Source organism: Salmo salar, chromosome ssa23, assembly GCF_905237065.1.
Source record: "Salmo salar chromosome ssa23, Ssal_v3.1, whole genome shotgun sequence".
Lineage (NCBI taxonomy): Eukaryota > Metazoa > Chordata > Actinopteri > Salmoniformes > Salmonidae > Salmo > Salmo salar.
This window is the reverse complement of record NC_059464.1, coordinates 4,415,966-4,441,330: the sequence shown is the minus strand read 5'-3', so window position 1 is coordinate 4,441,330 and position 25,365 is coordinate 4,415,966. Positions and strand designations below refer to the sequence as shown.

Genomic DNA, 25,365 nt, shown 5'->3' with positions numbered 1-25,365 from the left:
CGCTGTTTATGACTTCAAGCCTATCAACTCCCGAGATTAGGCTGGCAGTACCTATTAGAACATCCAATAGTCAAAAGTATATGAAATATAAATGGTATAGAGAGAAATAGTCCTCTAATAACTACAACCTAAAACTTCTTACCTGGGAATATTGAAGACTTTAAAAGGAACCACCAGCTTGCATATGTTCTCATGTTCTGAGCAAGGAACTTAAACGTTAGCTTTTTTACATGGCACATATTGCACTTTTACTTTCTTCTACAACACTTTGTTTTTGCATTATTTAAACCTAATTGAACATGTTTCATTATTTATTTGAGACTAAATTGGTTTTATTGATGTATTATATTAAGTTAAAATAAGTGTTTATTGTTCATTCAGTATTTGTTGTAATTGTCCTTATTACAAATATATACAGTGAGGGAAAAAAGTATTTGATCCCCTGCTGATTTTGTACGTTTGCCCACTGACAAAGAAATGATCAGTCTATAATTTTAATGGTAGGTTTATTTGAACAGTGAGAGACAGAATAACAACAAAAACATCCAGAAAAACGCATGTCAAAAATTTTATAAATTTATTTGCATTTTAATGAGGGATATAAGTATTTGACCCCCTCTCAATCAGAAAGATTTCTGGCTCCCAGGAATCTTTTATACAGGTAACGAGCTGAGATTAGGAGCACACTCTTAAAGGGAGTGCTCTTAATCTCAGTTTGTTACCTGTATAAAAGACACCTGTCCACAGAAGCAATCAATCAAATTCCAAACTCTCCACCATGGCCAAGACCAAAGAGCTCTCCAAGGATGTCAGGGACAAGATTGTAGACCTATACAAGGATGGAATGGGCTACAAGACCATCGCCAAGCAGCTTGGTGAGAAGGTTTCAACATGTTGGTGCGATTATTCGCAAATGGAAGAAACACAAAAGAACTGTCAATCTCCCTCGGCCTGGAGCTCCATGCAAGATCTCACCTCGTGGAGTTGCAATGATCATGAGAACGGTGAGGAATCAGCCCAGAACTACACGGGAGGATCTTGTCAATGATCTCAAGGCAGCTGGGACCATAGTCACCAAGAAAACAATTGGTAACACGCTACGCCGTGAAGGACTGAAATCCTGCAGCGCCCACAAGGTCCCCCTGCTCAAGAAAGCACATATACATGCCCGTCTGAAGTTTGCCAATGAACATCTGAATGATTCAGAGGACAACAACTGGGTGAAAGTGTTGTGGTCAGATGAGACCAAAATGGAGCTCTTTGGCATCAACTCAACTCGCCGTGTTTGGAGGAGGAGGAGGAATGCTGCCTATGACCCCAAGAACACCATCCCCACTGTCAAACATGGAGGTGGAAACATTATGCTTTGGGGGTGTTTTTCTGCTAAGAGGACAGGACAACTTCACCTCATCAAAGGGATGATGGACGGGGCCATGTACCGTCAAATCTTGGGTGAGAACCTCCTTCCCTCAGGCAGGGCATTGAAAATGGGTCGTGGATGGGTATTCTAGCATGACAATGACCCAAAACACACGGCAAGGCAACAAAGGAGTGGCTCAAGAAGAAGCACATTAAGGTCCTGGAGTGGCCTAGCCAGTCTCCAGACCTTAATCCCATAGAAAATCTGTGGAGGGAGCTGAAGGTTCGAGTTGCCAAGCGTCAGCCTTGAAACCTTAATGACTTGGAGAAGATCTGGAGAAGAGGAGTGGGACAAAATCCCTCCTGAGATGTGTGCAAACCTGGTGGCCAACTACACGAAACGTCTGACCTCTGATTGCCAACAAGGGTTTTGCCACCAAGTACTAAGTCATGTTTTGCAGAGGGGTCAAATACTTGTTTCCCTTATTAAAATGCAAATCAATTTATAACATTTTTGACATGAATTTTTCTGGATCTTTTTGTTGTTATTCTGTCTCTCACTGTTCAAATAAACCTACCATTAAAATTATAGACTGATCATTTCTTTGTCAGTGGGCAAACGTACAAAATCAGCAGGGGATCAAATACTTTTTTCCCCTCACTGTATATATAAAAATTGGCCGCTTAATCGGTATCTGCTTTTTTTGGTCCTCCAATAATCGGCATCGGCGTTGAAAAATCATAATTGGTCGACCTCTAGTTCCTACTGTAAAATATGGTGGTGGATCTTTGATGTTACGGGGCTATTGAAATACTTGGGACCGGTGGAGAAAAAAATTATTACTTGTCAAAAAAATCTTTCTATGAGCAATTGTATTAGTATAAAATCATATAATTTTCACATTTTTGGAGAATTCAATATGACTCAGTATTTGTATTATTTATTTTTGTCTTTTTTGCTCATTTTTATCAAGTGTGCCAATCATTTTTGACCTGAATGTACGTATACCATAGTAGCACCATATAAGGGGACTAAGAGAGAGATAACTGTTTTTAACTGGGCCCCAGCCCCCAGGCCTCTGGGTGTTACTCACTGGTCTAACTGACATGGATGCTAATTGCACCGTCCTCAATGAATGCAAATTAAAGATTTAATTCATTAACGGGCTGCAGACGGTTTTCCTGGGCATTAAATGCAATTAAATGACATACCGTCGGTGCAGCAGTATCATCACAGCCAGTATAGAGCCATTTAACTGTAGTGAGTTATGTATGAATGGTTGTATGTGTATGATTTGTCTGCCATTTGTCCTCATCATTAATGCGGCAATCAGCAGTTGAAACAATAACAACGCTCTCCCTGCCCCTGTTCAGTAAAAAGATGAGAGTTGGAGCTGGCGAAATGTTCAAATTCATTGACAGAGCTATGGCTGCAAGGACTGACCACCCATGATATGAAAATTATAGTTTCAACTAGGTTTTGAGGCTATATAGTATTTGTTTACATTTGCATTATTTACAAACATTTAAATAAAACAAGCTTATATTTGGGGTTCTGATGGGGTAAGACAGTTCAACTAAGCTCAAGAGGCGTATAAGTTATATTCTTCAAGAATCAATGGGTACATATCATTAATACAAATACACAAAAAATGGATGCCTTAACTGCAGATTGCCCCTTTAACTACAGTGCATTTGGAAAGTATTCAGACCCCTTCCCTTTTTCTACATTTTGTTACATTAGTCTTATTCTAAAATGGATTCAATGAATTTTACACACAATCTACACACAATACTCCATAATGACAAAGCGAAAACCGATGTTGAGAAATTTTAGCAAAAAAAACAAAAAAACAGAAATACCTTATTTACCAAGAACCCGATGGTCACTCTGACAGAGCTCTGGCACCATCCCTTCGGTGAAGCATGGTTGTGGCAGCATCATGCTGTGTGGATGTTTGTCAGCGACAGGGACTGGGAGACTAGTCAGGATCGAGAGAAAGATGAACAGAGCAAAGTACAGAGAGAACCTTGATGAAAACCTGCTCCAGAGTGCTCAGACTGGGGCGAAGGTTCACCTTCCAACAGGACAATGACCCTAAGCACCCAGCCAAGACAACACAGGAGTGGACTTGAACCCGATCTAACATCTCTGGAGAGTCCTGAAAATAGCTGTGCAGTGACGCTCCCCATGCAACCTGACAGAGCTTTGAGAGGATCTGCAGAGAAGAATGGGAGAAACTCTGGGAGAAACTTGTAGCGTCATACCCAAGAAGGCTCGGGGCTGTAATCACTGCCAAAGGTGCTTCAACAAAGATCTGAGTAAAGGGTCTGAATACTTACGTAAATGTGATATTTTTTTTGTTTTAATAGATGATTGGGTATTGTGTGTAGCTTGATGAGGGAAAAAAAATATTCAATCCATTTTAGAATAAGGCTGTAACCTAACAAAATGTTGAAAAATTCTGAATACTTTCCGAATGAACTGTAAGTCTGCTGTTTACTTTTTTCCCTCACCTCGACATCATCACTTTCAAAGTGCAAGGACGTGTCCAAATCCGTATCAAGAACCGACATAGATACAGCCTCTTCCACAGTGTAAAGTCATGGCCACTTCGGCTCCGTCATTTTAAGTGATTAAGTGATTTTTTTATTTTAAAAGTCAAAATGACAGCATTCCCTGTTTCCGGTTTCTGGTTGATGACAACAGCTACACGAATACGACAACAGGTTGTTAGCGAGTTAATTTTGCGATGTTGACATAGATATTATTTTTAGAAAAACAAGGCCGTTTGAGGCCCCTATAGTAATTTAATGAAAGGCCATTGACGGCCGCTATGGGTTCTAAAGGGTTAAACCAGAATACACCATTTCCACATCCCCTATTATGTTCCAAGGCTGTGCCAGCCCAAATGTTACAGGCTGGGGTGGCTGGGGTATGGTAATGCCTTAGCAGAGTAGAGAGTTCTCCAGCCCCACACCCATCCCTAGTCATCCCCAGCCAAGTGATTTGGAAGTCAAATACCAGGCAGCCAGTGCATATGTTGTGGCTGTAATGCCTAATTCCCTGCATGCATTAGCAGTCAGATGTGAGGGAATAATGGGGACTTAATGCTGGGCTGTTTTTGGCTGAGGCAGTTGTACTCACTCTTTCCCTCCCTGGCACTTAGAGCTGAAGGGCCCTACCTTTTGTCTGGGAAGGTGTTGTGTGTGTTAAAGTGTGCGTGCTTGCGTACATGTGTAGGTTGAGGGTGTTCATTGATCATGCTGGTGTTTGGTCAGAGATAGGGTCTCTTCTTCTAGTTGACCAGAGGACCAGTGTGTTCCCAGTCCTGGTACAGTCTTGCTATAGTTACTTAGTCTGGTACACAGAGAATAGCACCGCACATGCCATGGCTGATGATCCACAGAGACTTGTTCTGTGGCCCAGCTGAAGCAGCAGATGTGCATCTCTCAATGTGCTTAATGACTGTTTACGCAGGGGTGGGCAATTCCAGTCCTGAAGGGCCTGATTGGTGTCACAGTTTTGCCTCAGCCCCAGCTAACACACCTGATTCCAATAATCACCTAATCATGATCTTAAGTTTAGATTGCAATTTGATTAATTAGCTGTGTTTGCTAGGGATGGAGAAAAAGTGTGACACCAATCAGGCCCTCGAGGACTGGAGTTGCCCACCCCTGGGTAACGGGTTACTGGGTTCGCTGCAATGTGTGGGTCTGAGCCTGCCGTGCTCAGTCAGGGGAACCAGGAATAGACTTCCTACACAGCGGCTGTGTCCCAATCCAAAGGCATCATCCTTGTCGATGACCTCTCATTCTACCTTCCCTTCAGCCAAATTGAAATGAGATGAATCGACACAATGTTGGATAGTACTGTTTTCCTAAGTGCTCTTTCTAATAAAAGGACAACAATTTGACCTACAACTGGATCATATTGTTGGAAGTTGGTTGTGTCAGTCAGACAGTTAAATCAGTGTGCCACTTACAGTTCCTGTTGATCCACTACAAAACAGCACACTTTGATCAGCATGACTTAAGTGAGCTCAGGGATCTGTGCCTAATGGTTGGAGGTGTGTGTGTGTGTGTGTGTGTGTGTGTGTGTGTGTGTGTGTGTGTGTGTGTGTGTGTGTGTGTGTGTGTGTGTGTGTGTGTGTATGTGCACGTGCGTGCGGGATGGCGTGTTAACGCCCTAAGGGGATGACTGCGGTATTAGTCAGTGTTATGTACACTGCACTGGAAGACTTAAAAGCAGACAGACATAGACTAATACTCAGCCTGTCTTTGTGTATCAGGAGCTGGGCTCAGGTGTTGCTGTAAGAGATTAACATAAGATCTGCCTGCCTGCTCATGGTATAATAATCGCTAAACTCTTAGTTGATTTTGTTGCAAATTTGAGAGTGTTGATACTATACTCTCCTATATGGGGTTGCTTTCTCTCTCTCCTAGGCCGTTTGAACACTAGAAATGCTGACTTTATTCTCTGTCTGATTTCCTTTCTCCCTAGAACATTAAATGTAATTTCATTCAATTTTGTTATACTATACATCATTAAGCTGCAGCACTAATGGAGTCAATGGTCTGGATGTGAAACTGAATGATGATTGATGGTAAAGAGGAAACTGGAGTCCTGAGAAACAATCAATGTTTCACAGATCCTTTTGCCCTCTATTGATGTGCACAGAAGGAGCACAGACAGTACTTATAGGGATACAACCAGGCTAGTATAAGTATTGATAACCCTAAAGCAATGCCGTTCAATGTCACTCACTTCACGCTGTCTAAATTGTAGGCCAAAATCATCAACTCATAATAACGTCGCCCGTCGCTTTCACTATATATCAGACATTGACAGTGGTGTAAAAATACTTGAAAGTACTACTTAAGTACTTTACTATTTATATTTTTGACAACTTTTACTTCACTACATTCCTAAAGACAATAATTTACTTTTTACTCCACACATTTTCCCTGAAAAGTACTCGTTACATTTTGAATGCTTAGCAGGACAGGAAAATGGTCTAATTCACACACTCATCAAGAGAACATCCCTGGTCATCCCTACTGCCTCTGACTCACTTAACAGGGTGAGTGTTGGAGCGTGCTCCTGCCTATCCATAAATAAAGTAAAATAGTGCCCTCTGATTTGCTTAATATAAGGAATTTGAAACGATTTATACTTTTACTATTACTTTTGATACTTAAGTATATTTTAGCAATTTTACTGGGTGATTTTCACTTTTACTTCTATTAAGGTGTCTTAACTTTTCCTCAATTATGACAATTGGGTACTTAATTCACCACTCGACTTTGATATTCTGTGTACCAGAAACCCATACTAAGCAGCGGGGGGAGAAATGCAGTGAAGACACTGAGAGAGAATGTTTCAGCCATGTTAGGAACCAGGCCTTCTACCCATCAGAAGGCTGGCGAGACGTGAGGGCATAATGAGGCCCAGCTTCAGCCACAGCTGGCCCAGAATAGCTCAGGAGAGAATGGGTGTAAGACAACCAGAAGTGTTTAACGATTACAGTTGATATCATCGTTGTACCATGCTCAAGTTGGCATCAGTGTCGCTGCTGAGACATTGTAAGACAACCAGTTTGTGGAGTAAAAGCTTTCCCCCAGAGAGTAATATTGCTACTGCACGATCTTGTTTAAGACTGAGCTGGCTGTTTATCCAATTGGGCGACGCTTCCCTCACAAAAAACAACATTGAACTGTGCAAAAAATACTATAAAACTCAGTATACACTGCAGTATGATTTATGCAGTAGTTTTTCAGTACCAATGTCCATGAGAGGGAGATTTTAGATTTTAGATTGTCTGTCAATTTGAGGTGTTTGTAGACAAGCAGGGATTGGAACCAGATCATAGTATCAATAAAACCATTGATCCAAACTATTGTCAGCCTGACCAGGAAGACATTAAGTATGAGCTGTTTCGTCAGGATATCCTTCAGTCTTCCCTGTTAATGTGTGGTGGGGAAGGACTTTAAACACATACTAGAGTACTATTCATTAGCTTTAACCTTCTATTCCTTCTCTCCTCTTCTCTCTTTCTCTCACTTGCTCTGACTGTAATCTGAGTAAAATTTGTTCTTCCCATCCCAACGCACTGCAGAACAAACACACACACAGACCCCCCCTCCCCCCACACACACACACACACACACACACACACACACACATTCAAGGATGTCATTTAAAAAATCTCGAAGTATTACTTTAATGAAAATATATATTTTCTTTTGTTTATTATACTACTGTCATCAACATTTTTATTAATTTTAACCACTTTAAAATTGACATACATCAATAATTGCAAAGCTCAACCAACTGCAATACTCTAAGTTCTTAGAGTGGAAATTCTTCGTACACCCATGACTTGTATTACTATTCTGAACCATGTTATGTGATAGTGATGACTGTAAATTGCAGCATTGGCATGTCAGTGTCAGATTGGAGAGAGAGAGCACCATCTGTGTCTGAGAGAGGGAGGCTGCCAGTGTGGGGCCAGTGTGCCAGGGCAGGGACCCAGATCCAAACTGGGGCAGGAGCACAGGGGGGCAGAGCTGGGCTCCAGAACAACCAATACCCTTCTACATAATTAACTGTGTGTGTGTCAAATCAAATTGTATTGGTCACGTCCATGTGTTTCGCAGATGTTATCGCGGTTGTAGCGAAATACTAGTGCTTCTAGCTCCGACAGTGCAGTAATATCTAACAAGTAATATTTAGCAGTTTCACAACATATACCCAAAATACACGGAAATCTAAGTGAGGAATGGATTAAGAATATATACATATATGTCAGAGTGGCATTGGACTAAGATACCATAGAATAGTATAGAGTACAGTTTACACACATGAGATGAGTAATGCAAGATACGGAGACATTATTAAAGTGGCTAATGTTTCATTTCCTTAAAGTGGCCAGTGATTCCTAATCTATAGGCAGCAGCCTCTGATGTGCTGGAGATGGCTGTTTAACAGTCAGTGGTGTAATATAGAATACAATACAGTATATACATATGAAATGGGTGATGCAATATGTAAACACAATTTAACAGTGACTAAGATACCTTAGAATTGTGTGGAGTGCAGTTCATACATATGAAATGAGTAATGCAAGATATGGAGACATTATTAAAGTGGCTAGTGGTCCATTTCTATAAGTGGCCAGTGATTCCTAATCTAGGTCTACAGGCAGCTGCTTCTGATGTGCTAGTGATGGCTGTGCAGGCTGATGGCCTTGAGATAGAGGCTGTTTTTCAGTCTTTCGATCCCAGCTTTGATGCACCTGTACTGACCTCGCCTTCTGGATGATAGCTGAGTGAACAGGCAGCGGCTCGGGTGGTTGATGTCTTTGATGATCTTTTTGGCCTTCCTATGGCATCGGTTGCTGTAGGTGTCCAGGAGGGCGGGAAGTTTGCCCCCGATAATGCATTGGGCAGACCGCACCACCCTCTGGAGAGCTTTGCGGTTGTGGGTTGTGCAGTTGCCATACCAGGCGGTAATAAAGCCCGACAGGATGCTCTCGATTGTGCATCTGTAAAACTTTGTGAGGGTTTTAGGTGTTAAGCCAAATTTCTTTAGCCTCCTGAGGTTGAAGAGGCACTGTTGCGCCTTCTTCACCACACTGTCTGTGTGGGTGGACCATTTCAGTTAGTCAGTGATGTGTATGCCAAGGAACTTGAAGCTTTCCACCTTCTCCACTGCGGTCCCATCGATGTGGATAGGGGGGTGCTCCCTCTGCTGTTTCCCGAAGTCCACGATCATCTCCTTAGTTTTGTTGATGTTGAGTGAGAGGTTATTTTCCTGGCACAATACTCCCAGAGCCCTCACCTCCTCCCTGTAGGCTGTCTCATCGTTGTTGGTAATCAAGCCTACTACTGTTGTGTCGTCTACAAACTTGATGATTGAGTTGGAGGTGTGCTTGGCCACGAAGTAATGGGTGAACAGGGAGTCCCGGAGGGAGTTGAGCACGCACCCTTGTGGGGCCCCAGTGTTGAGGATCAGCGGAGGGGAGATGTTGTTTCCTACCTTCACCACCTGGGGGCGACCCGTCAGGAAGTCCAGGACCCAGTTGCACAGGGCGGGGTTCAGACCCAGGGCCTCAGGCTTGATGAGCTTGGAGGGTACTATGGTGTTGAATGCTGAGCTATAGTCAATGAACAGCATTGTTACTTAACCTGTCTGGGCCAGTGGGACGCTTGCGTCCCACCCTAATCAACAGCCAGTGGAATCGCGTCGCGCTAAATGCAAAACCTCATAAATGCCATAACTTCAATTTCTCAAACATGTGACTATTTTACATCATTTTATAGATACACCTCTCCTGAATCGAACCACGTTGTCCGATTTCAAAAAGGCTTTACAGCAAAAGCAAAACATTAGATTATGTCAGCAGAGTACCCAGCCAGAAATAATCACACAGCCATTTTCAAAGCAACTAGCATGCCTCACAAATACCCAAAACACAGCTAAATGCAGCACTAACCTTTGACAACCTTCATCAGATGACACTCCTAGGACATCATGTTACACAACACATGCATTTTTTGTTCGATAAATTCATATTTATGTATAAAAACAGCATTTTACATCAGCGCATGACGTTCAGAAAATCTTTTCCCTCAAATGCTTCCGATGATCTGCGCTACAATTTACAAAATTACTATTCGAAAACATTGTTAAAATGTAATATTGTCATTCAAAGACTTATAGATTAACATGTCTTGAATGCCATCTCTTTGCCAGATTTAAAAATAACTTTACTGGGAAATCACACTTTGCAATAAATGACGTTGTATGCCCAGAAAAGAAGTCTATGTTGGAGCCGTCTTGGAACGATCAACCATCAAAAATACTATTGTAAATAATCCCTTACCTTTGATTATCTTTATCAGAAGGCACTTCTAGGAATCCCAGGTCCATAACAAATGTAGTTTTGTTCAAAAAAGTTAATAATTTATGTTCCAATAGTGTTAGCGCGCTCCGAAGGCTAGTAAAAATGTACCGAGTGCGTCTGACTTGTCGTCAGGAATGAGCAAAAAAAATATATTTAAGTTCGTTCAAACATGTCAAACGTTGTATAACATAAATCTTTAGGGGCTTTTTCAACCAGGGCTTCAATAATATTCAATTGGGACGGTTGCATTGTCTTTCAAAACGTTTCAAAAAGGGAGAGTACCCATGGGCGCCGACGTCACAATGGTAATGGCCCATCCCCTGTGACAAAGGTAAACATCCTCTCTTTCAGTCAATTTTGATGGTAGGAGGCTCAAACCACTTTGTAAAGACTGGGGACATCTAGTGGAAATGAATTGCAAGCCCCTGTGTGTTTCAATGGCAAATGTTTGAAGTGATATCCACACATCAGATTTCAGTTTCCTGTCAGGATTTGTCTCAGGGTTTTGACTGCCATATGAGTTCTGTTATACTCACAGACACCATTCAAACAGTTTTAGAAACTTTAGGGTGTTTTCTATCCAAATCAAACAATTATATGCATATTCTAGTTACTGGGCAGGAGTAGTAACCAGATTAAATCGGGTACGTTTTTTCATCCGGCTGTGCAAATACTGCCCCCTAGCCCTAACAGGATATAGGTATGCCACTTGTCCAGATGGGACAGGGCAGTGTGCAGTGTGGTGGCAATTGCATCGTCTGTGGATCTATTGGGGTGGTAAGCAAATTGAAATGGGTCTAGGGTGGCAGGTAAGGTAGAGGTGATATGATCCGTTTCTCTTTGTGTGTGTGCGCACGCAAGCGTGTGTGTGCGCCAGTATTAATTTTGTCAACAATAACTATGACAAAAAACAAATTACGATATCGAGACGAGATGCCCCCCAAAAATATTTATATGCGCAGTACCAGTCAAAAGTTTGGACACGCCTACTCATTCAAGGGTTTTTCTTTATTTTATTAGTCTACATTCTTTTTTGGTTACTACATGATTTGATATGTGTGTTATTTCATAGTTTTGATGTCTTCACTATTATTCTTCAATGTAGAAAATAGTAGAAATAAAGAAAAAGGAGTAGATGTGTCAACTTTTGACTGCTACTGTAATTCTAACACATTATGAGACAAGAATTCTATGTGAGACTAATGGACATTCAATTTGACATGAAGCTTCTTTTCATCTGTTTTGTCCAATCATAAGCATGCATTTCTCTCATTGGCCGATAACGTCTTTCAGTTGCGCATGCTTCGTGAGCTCAATGAGCTGAACCGGCTTTCTCACACACGAGCGGTCACTTGAATCCCTCCTCTCTTTTGAACTGATGCACAGCCAGGACAATTCAATTATAACTTACCTCTATTAGAAACAATAATGTATTTGATCATTTTTGCTTTCATATAGGCCATTTCTGCTCTGATCACATCAGAAGTTCTATTTTGCCATGTGCGCTGGGCAAATGCGAGTTGTGATTAATTTTTTCTGATTAGAAAAACTATAGCTATTTGTTGAATATTATTTACCCCCCTCCGACAGTTATAGTGGGAAGAAAATCAGAGTTGTAAATTGTTTAACCTATAGCCAAGGCCTTATAGCCTATATGATTAATTATGGCTGACATTTGTTACTATCTGCCACTATAGCAATGTTGCCAGCTAAGTTATAAGAGGGAACAATAGGCCTAGTTGGACAAGGCTAAGAGGTAAATATTATGTGATTATAATGACTGTGACTAAAACTAGACTAAAATTGTCAGGAGTTTTAGTTGACTGATAACAAATAAAACTAATGAAGGATGAAATGACTAAAACACGGCTAAGACTAAAAGGCATTTTAAGACAAACTAAATCTGAAATAACTGTGAAAATAAACACTGGTGTGTGCATGCGTGTGCGTGTGTGTGTGTGTGTGTGCGCATATGTCTTGGGTGGGGGAAGTCATACTCAATTAAGCGTGGGGGGGGGGGGATCTTCTTTGCATACTCTATGGTTTGGGGGAAAAGATTATGACCATCTGTTACAAAATAGTATTGTCTAATAACAGTATAGAGGCCTTTGGAAGGGTGTGTGTACTAGGCAGCATACAGGTCAAAAAGCCTGCCTAAATGTGTATGTCAGCTACGTTACACAAAGCAGAAAATGTGTGTGTGTGTACAGTGCATTCGGAAAGTATTCAGACCCCTTGACTTTTTCCATATTTTAAGTTACAGCCTTATTCTAAAATTGATAAAAATGTTTATTTTCCTCATCAAATCGACCCCCCCCCATAAGAGATGCTACCATCTCTTATGACCGAAAAGAGCTTCTGGACATCAGAACAGCGATTACTCACCTTGAACTGGACAAAGAATTCTTCTTTAGTGAGTCGGACGAGAGGGATTTACTCCAGTCACCCGACGAGGCCATCATCCCTGTCATTCGAAGGAGAAAAAGACAGAGATTTCACGGAAGGAGATCAGGGTGCCTTGTAAGGATCCAGCAACGAGTGGCTAATCTGCCTTTGCCATCGGTACTATTGGCCAACGTACCATCGCTGGACAGTAAAGTAGATGAACTACAAGCACGTATATCCTACCAACGGGACATTAAAATAATATCATATTTTCACCGAGTTGTGGCTGAATGATGACATTAATAATATACAGCTGGTGGGTTACACACTGTATCGCCAGGATAGAACAGCAGCCTCTGGTAAGACAAGGGCTGGTGGTCTATGTATATTTGTAAACAACAGCTGGTGCACGATACCTAATGAAGTCTCAAGGTTTTGCTCGCCTGAGGTAGAGTATCTCATGATAAGCTGTTTCTACAAAGAGAGTTTATCTATATTCTTCGTAGCTGTCTATTTACCACCACAAACTGATGCTGGCACTAGGACCACACTTAATGAGCTGTATACAGCCATAAGCAAACAGGAAAACGTTTATCCAGAAGCGGCGCTCCTAGTGGTCGGGGACTTTAATGCAGGGAAACTTAAATCTGTTTTACCTAATTTCTACCAGCATGTTAAATGTGCAATCAGAGGGGGAAAAAAAACTCTAGTCCACGTTTACTCCACACACAGATGCATACAAAGCTCTCCCTCTCCCTCCATTTGGTAATTCTGACCATAATTCTATCCTCCTGATTCCTACTTACAAGCAAAAACTAAAGCAGGAAGCATCAGTGACTTGGTCAATAACAAAGTGGTCAAAAGTGGTCAGATGAAGAGATGCTAAGGTACAGGACTGTTTTGCTAGCACAGACTGGAATATGTTCCGGAATTCTTCCACTGTCATTGAGGAGTACACCACATCAGTCACTGGCTACCTCAATAAGTGCATTGATGACTTCGTCCCCACGGTGACTGTACGTACTTACCCCAACCAGAAGCCATGAATTACAGGCAACATCCGCACTGAGCTAAAGGGTAAAGCTGCTGCTTTTAAGGAGCGGGACTATAAACCCCAAGCTAACAAGAAATCCCGCTATGCACTCCGACGAAACATCAAACAGGCTAAGCATCAATACAGGACTGAGGTCGAATCGTGCCACAGCGGCTCCAACTCGTCGGATGTGGCAGGGCTTGCAAACTATTACAGACTAGAAAAGGAAGTACAGCCGAGAGCTGCCAAGTGACACGAGCCTACCAGACAAGCTAAGTTACTTCTATGCTCACTTCGAGGCAAGTAACACTGAAACATGCATGAGAGCATCAGCTGATCCAGACGACTGTGTGATCACGCTCTCTGTAGCCGATGTGAGTAAGAACTTTAAACGGGTCAACATTCACAAGGCTGCAGGACCAGATGGATTACCAGGACGTGTACTCCGAGCATGCACTGACCAACTGGCAAGTGTCTTCACTGACATTTTCAACCTCTCCCTGTCTGAGTCTGTAATACCAACATGTTTCAAGAACATGTAGCACTCAAGTCTGTAGGTATCAAGTGCTTTGAAAGGCTGGTCATGGCTCACAACAACAACATTATCACAGAAACCCTAGACTCACTCCAATTTGCAAATCACCCCAACAGATCCACAGATGATGCAATCTCTATCGCACTCCACGCTGCCCTTTCACACCTGGACAAAAGGAACATCTAAAGTTGAAGTCAGAAGTTTACATACACTTAGGTTGGAGTCATTAAAACTTGTTTTTTTTCAACCACTCCCCAAATTTCTTGTTAACAAACGATATTTTTGGCAAGTCCATTACGACATCAACTTTGTAGATGACACAAGTCATTTTTCTAACAATTGTTTACAGACAGATTATATCACTTATAATTCACTGTATCACAATTCCAGTGGGTCAGAAGTTTACATACACTAAGTTGACCGTGCCTTTAAACAGCTTGGAAAGTTCCAGAAAATGATGTCATGGCTTTAGAAGCTTCCGATAGGCTAATTGACATCTTTTGAGTCAATTGAAGGTGTACCTGTGGATGTATTTCAAGGCCTACCTTCAAACTCAGTGCTTGATATCATGGGAAAATCAAAAGAAAATCGGCCAAGACCTTAGAAAAAAAATCGTAGACCTCAGCAAGTCTGGTTTATCCTTGGGAGCAATTTCCAAACGCCTGAAGGTAGCACATTCATCTGTACTAATAATAGTACGCAAGTATAAACACCATGGGACCACGCAGCTGTCATACCGCTCAGGAAGGAGATGCGTTCTGTCTCGTAGAAATGAACGTTCTTCGGTGCGAAAAGTGAAAATCAATCCCAGAACAACAGCAAAGGACCTTGTGAAGATGCTGGAGGAAACAGATACAAATTCATCTATATCCACAGTAAAACGAGTCCTATATTGACATAACTTGAAAGGCCGCTCAGCAAGAAAGAAGCCACTGCTCCAAAACCAACATAAGAAGCCAGACTACAGTTTGCAACTGCACATGGGGACAAAGATTTTTGGAGATATGTCCTATGGTCTGATGAAACAAAAAAAGCACTGTTTGGCCTTAATGACCATCATTATGTTTGGAGGAAAAAGGGGGAGGCTTGCAAGCCGAAGAACACCATCCCAACCGTGAAGCACGTGGGTGGCAGCATCATGTGTTGGGGGTGCTTTGCTGCAGGAGGGACTGGTGCACTTCACAAAATAGATGGCATCATGAGGTAGGAAAATGATATGGATATATTGAAGCAACATCTCAAGACATCAGTCAGGAAGTTAAAGCTTGGTCGCAAATGGGTATTCCAAATGGACAATGACCCCATGCATAATTCCAAAGCTGTGGCAAAATGGCTTAAGGACAACAAAGTCAAGTTATTGGAGTGGCCATCACAAAGCCCTGACCTCAATCCTATAGAAAATGTGTGGGCAGAACTGACAAAGCATGTGCAAGCAAGGAGGCCTACAAACCTGACCAGCTCTGTCAGGAGGAATGGGCCAAAATTCCCCCAACTTATTGTGGGAAGCTTGTGGAAGCCAACCCAAAACATTTGACCCAAGTTAAACAATTTAAAGGCAATGCTACCAAATACTAATTGAGTGTATGTAAACTTTTGACCCACTGGGAATGTGATGAAAGAAATAAAAGCTGAAATAAATCATTCTCTCTGTTATCAGTCAGACATTTCACATTCTTAAAATAAAGTGGTGATCCTAACTGACCTAAGATGGAATTTTTACTAGGATTAAATGTCAGGAATTGTGCAAAACTGAGTTTAAATGTATTTGGCTAAGGTGTATGTAAACTTCCGACTTCAACTGTATGTGAGAATGCTCTTCATTGACTACAGCTCAGCGTTAAACACCATAGTGCCCTCAAAGCTCATCTCTAAGCTAACACCCTGTGACCTACCCCCTCCCTCTGAAACTGGATCCTGGACTTCCTGACACGCTGCCCCCAGGTGGTAAGGGTAAGTAACAACACATTCACCATGCTGATCTTCAACACGGGGGCCCCTCAGGCATGCGTGCTCAGTCCTCTCCTGTACTCCCTGTTCACTCATGACTGCATGGACAGGCATGACCCCAACACTATCATTACGTTTGCAGATGACACAACAGTGGTAGGCCTGATCACCGACAACGACAAGACAGCCTATAGGGAGGAGGTCAGAGACCTGGCCGTGTGGTGCCAGGACAACAACCTCTCCCTCAACGTGATAAGGACAAAGGAGATGATTGTGGACTACAGGAAAAGGAGGACCGAGCACGCCCCCATTCTCATTGACAGGTTGAGAGTTAAGTTCCTTGGTGTCCACATCACCAACAAACTAACATGGTCCAATCACATCAAGACAGTGGATGGCTTCCTGCCATCCAGGACCTCTATACCAGGCGGTGTCAGAGGAAGGCCCTAAAAATTGTCAGACTCCAGCCACCCTAGGCATTTTTATTTATTTATTTTTATTTCACCTTTATTTAACCAGGTAGGCAAGTTGAGAACTTGTTCTCATTTACAATTGCGACCTGGCCAAGATAAAGCAAAGCAGTTTGACACATACAACAACACATGGAGTAAAACAAATATACAGTCAATAATACAGTAGAAACATAAGTCTATATACAATGTGAGCAAATGAGGTGAGATAAGGGAGGTAAAGGCAAAAAAAGGCCATGGTGGCGAAGTACATACAATATAGCAAGTAAAACACTGGAATGGTAGATTTGCAGTGGAAGAAAGTGCAAAGTAGAAATAGAAATAATGGGGTGCAAAACAAATAAATAAATAAATACAGTAGGGGAAGGGGTAGTTGTTTGGGCTAAATTATAGATGAGCTATGTACAGGTGCAGTGATCTGTGATCTGCTCTGACAGCTGGTGCTTAAAGCTAGTGAGGGAGATGAGTGTTTCCAGTTTCAGAGATTCTTGTAGTTAATTCCAGTCATTGGCAGCAGAGACCTAGAAGGAGAGGCGGCCGAAGGAGGAATTGGCTTTGGGGGTGACCAAATATATACCTGCTGGAGCGCGTGCTACAGGTGGGTGCTGCTATGGTGACCAGCGAGCTGAGATAAGGGGGGACTTTACCTAGCAGGGTCTTGTAGATGACCTGGAGCCAGTGGGCATAGACTGTTCTCTCTGCTACCGCACGGCAAGCGGTTCGAGAGCACCAAGTCTAGGTCCAAAAGGCTTCTAAACAGCTTCTACCCCCAAGCCATAAGACTCCTGAACATCTAATCAATTGGCTACCCAGACTATTTGCGTTGCCACCCCTTTTACACTGCTGCTACTCTACTAACCGGTGTCCCCGCACATTGACTCTGTACCGGTACACCCCCTGTACATAGCCTTTGCTATTGTTATTTTACTGCTGCTCTTTCATTATTTTTCTTAAAGCTGCATTGTTGGTTAAGGGCTTGTAAGTACCGTAATTTCCAGACTATTAAGCGCACCTGAATATAAGCCGCCCCCACTGAATTAAAAAAATATATATATTTTGAACATAAATAAGCCGCACATGTCTATAAGCCGCAGGTGCCTACCGGTACATTGAAACAAATGAACTTTACACAGGCTTTAACGAAACACGGCTTGTAACAAAAATAAATAGGCTTTAACGAAACACGGCTTGTAACAAAAAATAAAAAATTAGCAGTAAGCTTTAGTTGTCTTTTTGCACTGAGTCAATTCCTCACGCTGCTGTTTCCAACGTCTTATCATCGACTCATTATGACCAAGCTCCCGTGCAGCAGCTCTATTTCCTTTTCCAACAGCCAGATCAATCACCTTCAACTTGAAAGCTGCATCATATGCATTTCTCCGTGTCTTTGCCATGATGAGGGTGACAAAATGACTACCGTAATCAGAATGATGGGAAGTTTGAGAGCGCTCGATTTAATCTAAACAGTAAACAAAAAAGTTGTTTGACCTTAACCCGTTCGGCAATTTCATTGGTCTAATGAAAGCTTCATGCCGCCAAAAAACTGAGCACGTCACAGAATGTGTTTTTTTGGAGAAAAAAAAATTGAAAGCGGGAAAAATCCATATATTAGCCGCGTCATTGTTTAAGCCGCGAGGTTCAAAGCCTGGGAAAAAATTTGCGGCTTATAGTCCGGAATTTACGGTAAGCATTTCACTGTAAGGTCTACACCTGTTGTATTCGGCGCATGTGACAAATACATTTTGATTTGGTTTGATATATAGACAGTTGTGTGCTTTTCCAAATCAAGTTTTTTTATACATTTGCAAAACATTTCTAAAAACCTGTTTTCACTTTGTCATTATGGGATATTGTGTGTAGATTGATGAGGAAAATAAACAATTTAATACATTTTAGAATAAGGCTGGAACGTAACAAAATGTGGAAACAGGGAAGGGGTCTGAATACTTTCCGAATGCACTGTATATGTATGTTGCACAGGGCAGAGGGCTGCTATGACTATTGTGGAGGCTGAATCAGAATTAGTTGGGTAAAATAGATAAGATGTTTTATTTGCATAATATGCTTATGTGAGATACATTCACATATGACAAGTATCTGTTAAACCATGTGAAGGGATGGCATTGTCGTGTCTTTGGCATCATTAAAACGGAAGACATGTTTATCAAACAACTCTCTGTAATTATTATTATGCGATTAAACTGATTAATCGTGTAACTGTAATTAACTAGGAGGTCGGGGCACCAAGGAAAATATTCAGATTACAAAGTTATAATTTTCCTAATATAACTTTCAGAAATCATAATATCTGATCTCTGAGTCTTCTGATTTAATGACGTATTCTTTACCTCATTAGTCTCATTCCAAATGTTGTAAATTGTTGGTTATCTGCACAAACCCAGTCTTCACTATGAGTCATCCATACATCAATTGTCTTAAAATCATTTATTTACTAAACTAAATCATGCACAGAAATGCACAAACAGATATGGTTACAAGGAAATGATAGGAGAATGCGCCCTAGTGGGCTAAACCGGCATGGCGGCTTGTTACACAAAGAAAGGGGGTTGGGCTTGAATGAAAGAGCGGGAAGACTGAGGAACAGAGAAAGCAGCTATGCCATTTTAAATACAGTATCGTATGCATTCTACATTACCGCCCATTTGGAAAAGGAAATAAACATTTATTCTGAGCTGCACTTCTGTAGGTTGGTCGTAGATGCTGGCCGTGTTGGCCAACAGAGATCTTCCTGTCCTCGGAAGAATGTCACTGGTGGTAAAATGGATACGTTGATACGTCTTCGTCGTGTGTTAGACTGGATACGTTGTCCGTCCTTTTCTAGCCCACGTCTACAGCGGCCGCTGCTAACTCAACGGCTAGGAAGTATCACTTCTGTAGTGAATGAGAGTTCAAAGTTCATACCATTCGCAACCAAAGCTCACGCTGAGTTTGGCTTAGTTCTGTACTTGACATGTGTGTCCTTTTAACGCAGAGGCTGCAGACCTCACGCACCCGGAACAGACTGGTTACGTTTTCGACACTGACTTATATAGTGGTGAGGGGAGAAGGGTGTGTTTCATCGTTTATAACCCCTGTCTCTTCACAGGGGTGGGCCACTGATCGGTCAGGGCTCTTTCCTTATGAAAACCCAATTCTCTCATTTGGAAGCTAAAATTACATTTAAACTCCTAACAAACAGTTTCAATATCAAACATTTAAATTGCACAACAATTCCATGTGAATCTGATAACTAGAATGTGTAGACTTTCCCAGGTACGGTTTATGTCGTCCTGTCATCAGTCATAATGTCTCAGATGACAACCGAACTGACATCCATACTCATTAAGTACCTGGTATATTTCCAACTGGTTCTATTACCGAAATATGGTTCCTTTCCACCCACTTGTTTGATGTTCCCAGACTCTCTATATTTAACAAAGGCTATTCAAAAGTCCTTCAGTAGGGTCAGAGAGAGAGGGGAAGGGAGAAAGGTATTTATGGGGGGGTCATAAACCTTACCCACAGGCCAATGTCATGACAACGTGATTAATGGGGAACCAATTACTTGTCTCCACAATGTCTGTGCGCAAGTCACTCCCTCCTTTGGCATTGGGGGAAGGTGTATGGCAGTGTTTGGACCCTTGTATGTCCTCTCTGATGTTGCACTTATCTTGGGATAGTGTATGACTTAGAGGCTTACTCCCCTCAGTGAGCTTGTCCAGGAGTGGAGTCAAGAGGGGGTTTACTTGAGATGGGAGTATCTAGAGTTGTCAATTGATTTATGCCATTGGATGAGCTAATGGTTCTGTTCTATACCGTACCAGGGAGAGACAGTTCCAGTTTGGGGTAGGAGGACCAGACGCTGGTCTATACAATGAAAACTGTTGACACAGCAGTTGCTGTCTGATATGTTTCATAGATATCTTTCATACAAAACCTAACCTTGTGACCATTCTATGTATCTGTGGTTCGTCATGTACGTTGAGAGGGGTGTATCTTGGCTATAAAAGATCTTTGTACTTTTGTGTAGTCACTTTTCAATGGTTCATTGAAAGTCAAAGTGCTTTTGCAAAAGCATCTTAATTATTAAAGATGTAGTTTTAAGTATAACTCTGACTGGTGTGTCAAGTTTGTAACTCTCCTCATTTGGTAATGCAGAAATTAGCCACCACACTATGTCAGCCCTGAAGCATGTTGCCTTGAACAAGGGGAGGGGTGAGCGCAGGAGTGATAGGAGGATGGAGAGAGGGAGAAATGCAGTGGGAGAAAAAGAGGAGGTGGGAGAGTGCGTTAGCATCTGTTGGTTTTTAGTTCTGGCTGACAAAAGCTGGAAGACAGAGCGTAGTATCTCTACACAGGCACACACGTGCACGGGAGCCAACGTGGAGCAGACGCTAGAGAGAGCTACCACACACTCACACGCCGGCACTGGCACACACACACTCAGAGAGAGGCGCTAACCCAGAGAGAGAAACAGTATTTTCACGCTTTCGCTCTCACCGGTGAGAAGCTATTCCTCAGCAGAGCAGCATGTAAGTATAGCCTTGTCTTTCAGAGATAAAACAATAGACATAGTACATTGGGCAGCTTGATTCCTTCCGTGTGTGTGTGTGTGTGTGTGTGTGTGTGTGTGTGTGTGTGTGTGTGTGTGTGTGTGTGTGTGTGTGTGTGTGTGTGTGTGTGTGTGTGTGTGTGTGTGTGTGTGGAGCCCCAGTACGATTGGATTACTCAGCCTTAATTAGATTCTGTGAACAGTAATGGCTTGGGGATGGGTAGTAGGATACGGTACACGGCTACGCACAGACAGCAAAGTGCTCTGCTCAGCTCCTTTCTGCTGCCTGCCGTTATGTCTGAGATGAGAGAGGAGACAAACACACATGCCTTAGCATGCAACACAGCAGTTTTCTGTTTAGAAAAAAGCATTTTTAAGACTTGTTAGGAATTCAGCAGAATTTTCTCTCTTCTGGTCTTTGTATGCGTCTATTGTTTCATAAACTGGATTTTGCCCCATAGGGTTTTGGGGGGGTTGTGTTCGCCTTAGTTTCACCTTTTAATACAAATGCCTGAGTCCCTGTGATGCGTGTGTGCGTGTCTGTGTGTTTGAACCTTTTATATAATCTAGGAAGGATTTTTAGAGTAAGTATTTTTCTGCCTCCTATGTTTTAATGTTTGTTGCTGTAATAATCCAGGGCGTTTCTCTTGACAGTTGTTGAAAATATTACTGCACTGAAGACGGCTAGGAAACAAGACACATTAATAGATTTTTAACCTTGGAAATTATGTCTGTGTGATTTCTAGGTCAGTGAGATGTGTTTCACATGTATGTGGCCACAAAGAGGGCTGGACTGTGCAGAGCGATACACGCTATGACAACTTCCAGTGTTTTTTTTTGGGGGGGGGGGTCTTAAAATAAATGAATATATTCCTGTTTTGTGGCAGTTCGCGACGCCTCTATGTTATACTGATCGCACTATACATTTTTGTTGCGTGTAGACATGGTTGTCCTTGTTTGATAGAGCCATTGGACGTCTTTCAGATGTTTTCCTATCGGCGGATTCATTGCTAAATATACAATGTGACAAGTTTTTTCCAGTTTCTGAAAGACTACAACCCAAGATGGGCTTTTTTGAAAGGGATGCAGACAAAACACACATTCCTCTGGTCAAAATTGAAAGAACTGACCAGACCACAATGGCTTCAAATTATTCCTCTCATCAACACAAGTTCGGTATACAGTGCCTTAGGAAAGTATTCAGACCCCTTGACTTTTTCCACATTTTGTTACTTTACAGCCTTATTCTAAAATGTATTAAATTGTTTATTTTCCTCATCAATCTACACACATTACCCTATAATGACCAAGCGAAAACCGTTGTTTTTAAATTTTTGCAAATGTATTAAAAATGAAAAAACTGATAACATTTACATAAGTATTCAGACACTTTACTCAGGACTTTGTTGAAGCACCTTTGGCGGCGATTACAGCATCGAGTCTTCCTGGGTATGGCGCTACAAGCTTGGCACACATGTATTTGTGCTTGGGGTCGTTGTCCTTTTGGAAAGTGAACCTTCACCCCAGTCTGAGGTTCTGAGTGCTCTTTGTACTTTGCTCCGTTCATCTTTGTCTCAATCATGACTAGTCTTCCAGTCCCGGCCGCTGAAAAACATCCCCACAGCATGATGCTGCCACCACCATGCTTCGCCGTAGTGATGGTGCAAAGCTTCCTCCAGACGTGATACTTGGCATTCAGGTCAAAGGGTTCAATCTTGGTTTCATCAGACCAGAGAATCTTGTTTCTCATAGTTTGAGAGTGTTGAGGTACCTTTTGGCAAACTCCAAGCGGGCTGTCATGTGCCTTTTACTGGCTTCCGTCTTGCCACTCTACCATAAAGACCCGATTGGTGAAGTGCTGCAGAGATGGTTGTCCTTCTGGAAGTTTCTCTCATCTCCACAGAGGAACTCTGGAGCTCTGTCAGAGTGACCATCGGATTCTTGGTCACCTCCCTGATCAAGGCCCTTCTCCCCTGATTGCTCAGTTTGGCTAGGTGGCCAACTCTTGGAAGAGCCTTGGTGTTTCCAAATTTCTTCCATTTAAGAACGGAGGCCACTGTGTTCTTAGGGACCTTCAGTGCTGCAAAAATGTTTTGGTACCCTTTCCCAGATCTGTGCCTCGACCAATCCTATCTCGGAGCTCTACAGACAATTCCTTCGACCTCATGGCTTGGGTTTTGCTCTGACAAGCACTGTGAACTGTGGGACCTGGTATAGACAGGTGTGTGCCTTTCCAAATTATGTTCAATCAATTGCATTTACCACAGGTGAACTCCATTCAAATTGGAGAAACTTCTCAAGGATGATCAATGGAAACAGGACACACCTGAGCTCAATTTCTAGTCTCATAGAAAAGGGTCTGAATACTTACGTAAATAAAGTATTTAGGTTTTTAATATTTCATATTTGCTAAAATTAAAAAAAAAAAACGTTTTTGCCTCGTCATTATGGGGTATTGTGTGTAGCTTGCTGAGGAATTGTTTTTATTTAATCAATTTTAGAATAAGGTTGTAACGGAACAAAATGTGGTAAAAGTCAAGGGGTCTGAATACTTTCCTTAGGCACTGTAAAGCGAAGAGGACTCAAATCAGAGTTGGATTTAAATAGAAGCTCATCTACAGCAAATGCCAGCACGAAGATGCAGGCAAATACAGTAGCTTGGTGAGTTAAATTTCATGCAAGCCACCTAGCTTTTAGTTTATCTACTGAAACCCACATTGTGGGGGGAAATATAATAATTTGTATGTTTGCTAACTTAGGTAGCTAGCTAAAATGATAGGCATCATGCAAAATAAGATTCCAAACAGATGTGTCACGTCCTGACCATAGTAAGTTGTTATTTTCTTTGGTTAGAGTTGGTCGGGGGCGTGACAGGGGGTGTTTGTCTATGTTTTTATATTTCTATGTTCAGTTTCTAGTTTTGTATTTCTATGTTGGTTTTGTTTGGCATGATCTCCAATAAGAGGCAGCCGGTTGTCGTTGTCTCTAATTGGAGGTCATATTTAAGTTGATGTTTGTCCCACCTGTTTTTGTGGGTGATTCATTTTTGAGTAGTGTGTTCTCTCTCTGCGTCACGGTTTGTTGTTTTTGTGTATTCAAGTATTTAGTCTATTGCATTTAGTTTCACGGTAAATAAAATATGTGGAACTACAACCATGCTGCGCGTTGGTCCGATCATTCTGACAGCCGTGACAGAATCACCCACCAAAAAAGGACCAAGCAGCGTGGTAAGGAGCAGCTGGAGGAATGGACTTGGGAGGAGATTTTGGATGGGAAAGGACCCTGGAAGCAGGCTGGGGAGTATCGTCGCCCGAGGGAGGAAATCGAAGCAGCAAAAAGGGAGCGACAGTACTAAGAGGCGCTATATGCACCGAGAGGCAAGGCTGAGAGGCAGCCCCAAAAAAATGTTTTGGGGGGGGGGCATACGGGGAGTTTGGCGATGTCAGGGGGGAGACCTGATCTAACTTCCCATGGTTATCGGAGAGAGCCATGGAGTGAACCGGAGCCAGTCAAGGAGTCAAGCGCGAAGCTCGATGCAAGATTCCGGAGAGAGGTACTGGCATTGAGAGCACTGCGGAGCGGGCGTGCTCAGGAGCGAGTGGATGAACGAGCAATGGGTTATGGTGTGATGCGCACTATATTGCCCATACACACTCACAGCCCGGTGCGGTCGGTGCAAGCTCCTCACCAGTGTAGGGCGAAGATGGTCATTCAGCCAGGAAGGAGTAGGCCTGCTCAGCAAGCCTGGTCTCCAGTTCGCCTCCATAGTCCAGTACGTCCTGTGCCTCCTTCCCGCACTCGCCCTGAGGTGCGTGTTACCAGTCTGGCGCCACCTAGGCCAGTTCCACGCAATCAGATCTCCAGTGCGCATGCCCAGTCCGGAGTGTCCTCTTCCTGCTCCCCGCACTCGCCCTGAGGTGCGTGTTACCAGTCTGGCGCCACCTAGGCCAGTTCCACGCAATCAGATCTCCAGTGCGCATGCTCAGTCCGGAGTGTCCCTGTTCCTGCTCCCTGCACTCGTCCTGAGGTGGGGGTTACCAGTCTGGTGCCACCCATGCCAGTACCACGCATAAGGATTCCAGTGCACATTTCCAGTCCAGAGCTTCCGGCGACAGTTCCCCGTCCAGAGCTTCCGGCGACAGTTCCCCGTCCAGCGCTTCCGGCGACAGTTCCCC

At 42.6% G+C, this 25,365-nt stretch overlaps 1 protein-coding gene across 3 annotated transcripts in view; it reads left to right on the top strand.

The window, feature by feature from the left end:
• The window catches only part of LOC106583961 (discs large homolog 1-like protein), a 223,627-nt gene that overhangs the window by 153,183 nt on the left and 45,079 nt on the right, over positions 1-25,365 (top strand). Inside the window, exon 1 of one of the 3 annotated variants that reach the window (XM_014168685.2) lies at positions 20,906-21,170. The exons of the other annotated variants lie outside the window; for them this stretch is intronic. The gene's annotated coding sequence lies outside the window, so the exon portion shown is untranslated. Of the gene's footprint in view, positions 1-20,905; positions 21,171-25,365 lie in introns of those variants that run through there. 3 annotated transcript variants of the gene reach the window in all.